General features: G+C 41.9%; 1 long non-coding RNA gene across 2 annotated transcripts; it reads right to left on the bottom strand.

Annotated features, from left to right (window-relative positions):
* Positions 1 to 981: 981 nt before the first annotated feature.
* Positions 982 to 3,657, bottom strand: LOC120553302. 2 transcript variants are annotated; one of them, XR_005638153.1, is made up of 4 exons: positions 3,564 to 3,657; positions 2,586 to 2,737; positions 1,169 to 1,216; positions 982 to 1,020 (listed from the first exon to the last, which is right to left on the bottom strand). It is a non-coding gene; the product is annotated as an uncharacterized LOC120553302 (long non-coding RNA). The 2 variants fall into 2 exon arrangements; XR_005638154.1 differs by having other exon boundaries at positions 1,169 to 1,213.
* Positions 3,658 to 4,300: the final 643 nt, after the last annotated feature.

Raw genomic sequence — 4,300 nt, 5'->3', positions numbered from 1 at the left:
TGGAGATCCAATTCCACCACCAACCAACATTGAGTACCTTCCAGTGATTGATGCAAGTCCTACAGAATTGGGAACTGTAAAACCATCCTTAAAAGGTCAACAGAAATTGCAGACAGACTCCAACTTCAGGGAGATAGTTCTAGTCTTTGACCAAGCCATCTATGCCAAAGCTCAGGAGATCGGGGTTGGAAGAGTGAAACTATAAGAAAAGACTTACAATTAGAATGGGGGAGTTTCACACATGTATGGCTTTCCTGTCCTGTATTGGAGCGATTTGGAGATGCTGGCTTACAAGACATTCTGATTGAGGCTGACGTTATTGCTGCTGGGTCTGTTGGAGGAGTTATAACAGGTCACCAATATAACCCGAAGCATTCGAAGCCACAAGTTGATGTGTGAGGCGCACTACACAGGTTACGCTGGCAAGCCTACCTTGAAACCCTTTCTCAAGACTGCCGTGAAGCTGCTTTAAAAGTTGCTGCTGACCTCCAAAGTGCCTTTCCTGAAGAAATAGGTCAAGTAATTAGTGACTCACAGGTGTTCAACACAATCCTTGAAGAGCTATGACAAATTCAACAAACAACAAGAAAGCAAGACATACCAGTTTTGGAGTTCCTACATTGAAATGGTAGAGGATCTGCTATCATTTGTGAGGGGCCCACGAGAGGCAAACTGGGGTCTGCATCTTTCCAGCATCCGGTTCATGCTGCCATGGTTCTTTTCCTACGACAGAATCAATTACAGTAGATACCTATCAGCATACTGGCAGGAGATGAACATTCTAAAGGAAACTCATCCAAGAATCTACACACAGGTACAATCAGGTGACTTTGTGGCACAGAGGCAGCAGACATATGCCTTTACAGGCACTGCATGTGACCAGGTAATAGAACAGACAGCAAACAGGGACTCAAAGACCAAAGGTGGGCTTACGGGTTTTCGTTGAACAAAGGTGCAGTCCACAGGTGGACACTGACACCGACGAGAGAGCAGCCATCACAATGGAGGTCAAGGACATGGCTGGGCAGAACATGTCAACAAGACAGAGAACAGAATTGGATGAGAAAAGAAAGGAACAGGATGAAAAAGATGTTCAGAGCATTCTGTCAACCATACATCACATGATGAACCCATTTGATCAAACACTGGAAAAAGCATGCATCTTTACCATGTTACATCAGGTCAGGTAGCATCAGAAGCCATCTCTGCAGATCTGCTGAATGCAAAAGAAATAGGTGAGAAGGCATTTGTTGAATTCTTTCAGCAACGTCTCAACACAGATGAGGTTGAATTTCATGCACCACTGAAGAAAATGAAACTAAAGACATTTAAGGACACAGCTACCTCAAGTGTCACCAAAGTGAGAGGCCGGGAGATAGCCCTAAAAGCAGATAGAGATCTCTTCGCAAGGCTTATTGTGGTCGGAACAGTGAGGAAGATAGACATGGGGAAATGCTGGTCTATAGTCTGGGGCCCTTGCCTGCAGCAATTGCAAACATTGATGGCTCGATTGTAAAAACAGACAAAGCCAAATTAATGCACTTTCTAGAAGGGTCAGTAAATCCACCAGCCACAGTTGAAATCCCTGATGGCTCAACCTGGGTGTGTGATGCAATGGCACTGGTACAAGCCATGAAACCCCAAAATACATTTGGAAGATTTGCCAACAATGTACTTATGTACCTGATCAATGCAGCCAAAGCAAGTAAATCAAAAGTTGTGCATTTTGTCCCTGATACCTACAAACAGATGAGCATAAAGAACGCGGAACGAGACAGGCGAGCTGGCCAAAAGGATGTCAGGTGACAAAAGCTAAAATATATTTTGCCAGACACGAAACACAAAATGCGGTCCAAGTTCTTGTCTTGTGGTGACAACAAGCAGCAACTGCAACGTTTTTCTTTGAGTCGTGGTCTAAGTCTAGGCTAGATCAAATTGAGGACATTACATTGGTAGTTGGACATGGCTCTGAGTGTCACATAATCAGAATAAACAACAGTGGCACAGACCTTGAGGTGTTACCACTGCCAGCATTGTCTACAATACAGGAGGAGGCAGACACTCGGCTGTTGCTTCACTGTGCGCATGCCTCACAGTACAGTACAAATATTGTGATCAACAGTCCTGACACTGATGTGTTTGTATTGGCCATTTCTTTCTGCAAGGAAATTGGAGCAAACGTCTACTTTCACACAGGTAAAGGAGAAAACAAACGCACCATACATGTACAGCAAATACAGAGCCACCTAGGTGATAAAATAACAGATGCTCTGATTGGACTTCACTGTTTCACTGGATGTGATACAGTAAGTGCTCTGTATGGCGTTGGTAAAGTGAAGGCAATTAAAACACTGCTTTCAAACGAAGACCATTGTGCCACAATGAGTAGGTTGGGAACAGCTTTTCAACTGCCAGCAGAGCTGTATGAAGCTACAGAAGCTTTTACCTGTGCACTCTATGACCTTAAAGACTGTAGGGATGTCAATTATGCAAGGTCTCAGCTGTTCAAGAGTGGAAAGTGCACAGACAGAAGTCTACCACCAAACAGGGATGCCTTGCATAACCACACCCAGCGGGCAAATTACCAGGCAGCCATATACAGAAGGTCCCTGAAGAGTCAGCCTGATGTTCCACCACCAATGGCCCATGGTTGGAAGATTGAGGGAGACTTCTTTGGGATTGACTGGATGACACTTCCCCCAGCCCCTGTCGGCATCTTGGAGCTTGTGTACTGCTCCTGTAAAAAAACACAATGTGTCAAAGGGAGATGCACATGCAAATTGAATGAGCTCCCATGTACAGACATGTGTCTTTGTGTGGACTGTGAGAACATCCCAAATTAGGTATCAGTGTAGGAGTCTTTCTAGCAAGCGGAAAGAGAAATGTAAAATAAATTTAGTTTAATTGCTTTGTTGTTGTTTGATGATAAAATGTATAACATTAAGGATAACTATTGTAATGTAATGCTATTTAAACAATGGTATCTCTCCCATGACTAGCTATTAGGATATCTGCTGTTGATGTAAACCTATGTAATACAGGTTATCTCTTCCATGCCTAGCTAGTAACGTTAGGTTATCTGTAGTTGATGTAATCTTATGTAGCTAGCTAATAACGTTACATGTTGTCTCTATTTGTTTGTTTGTTTTATTTGGATCCCCATTATCTTCCATAAGCTAAAAGCTACTCTTCCTGGGGTCCATGACTAGCCATTAGGTGATGTAGCTAGTATATGTAAACTTATATGATAAATGTTATCTTTTCCACTTTAATCGGTCTAGTAATCGTCTTTCATATAATTCCCGGCTCTACAGCCTGATAGAATAACTGTGTTTACGTTAACGTTAACATGCACACTGCTAACATTAGCTACATCTAGCTAACATTACATCTAGCTAACGTTTACATGCTAACACGTTAGCTTTGTATCTCCTCAAAACAAATGTAACGTTACCTGTAAATACAAACATAAAACGGAATAACGTTATATGTTAGCGGTTTACAGAGTCCATGCACTAAGCTAACATTAACGTTATAAGACAGTAATAAACAGCATTATTTACCGGAGCCATTACACCTGGAATCTTGGATGCCGCTGTTAATGTTTCTCGACTTCGGATAGGATTCCTGCTGGAAAATGTTTGATTGTGTAGTTTTTCGTTAGAGAAGATGTTATGGTGATTTCCTCAAGATTTTACACCATAGAAAATGCTCCCGCTGTTATGGCGTATGTGCTCATGGATGTAGCTAGCTAGCTAGCTAAAACGCATGTGCTACGCTAAAGTCGTGGTAACGGCACTTTATTTTGAACGAATATTATTGGCGGCTTTTGTCACGTGATGATGATAGAATTCGTTTTTGATTGGTTAGATGTATAGTACTCCCTCGCGTTTGCCTAATCCGTTTATTTAACGTAAATTTAGTTTTTTTTAAAATATGATCGACTTGACACTGCCAACAAACGGATACGTGTTCAGAAAAAAACTATTTAGTTTGTGTGATAAAAGCAGCTACTCTATCGCCGAGGATCGATCATTTCAAAAACTAAAGCAGATAGCAGCGTTCGGCCCACCGTCTAATTGATTGTAAAAAGAAGAAGGAAGTAGTGAAAAAGTGACACATCATTTATGATCTCAACAGACACAACGTACCTTGATGTCATTGATGATGTAACATGCTGCCTTCAAATGGGGTCAGGTAACAAATCAGTGATGTCAGTGATGATGTCACAAACGCTTTGCAACAAAAACTTAGTTCAATCACTAGTGACATCACCGCAGTGTCATTGATTGATTGAGTC

The sequence above is a fragment of the Perca fluviatilis genome, chromosome 2 (genome assembly GCF_010015445.1).
Source record: "Perca fluviatilis chromosome 2, GENO_Pfluv_1.0, whole genome shotgun sequence".
Lineage (NCBI taxonomy): Eukaryota > Metazoa > Chordata > Actinopteri > Perciformes > Percidae > Perca > Perca fluviatilis.
This window is presented reverse-complemented; position numbering and strand designations above follow the sequence as displayed.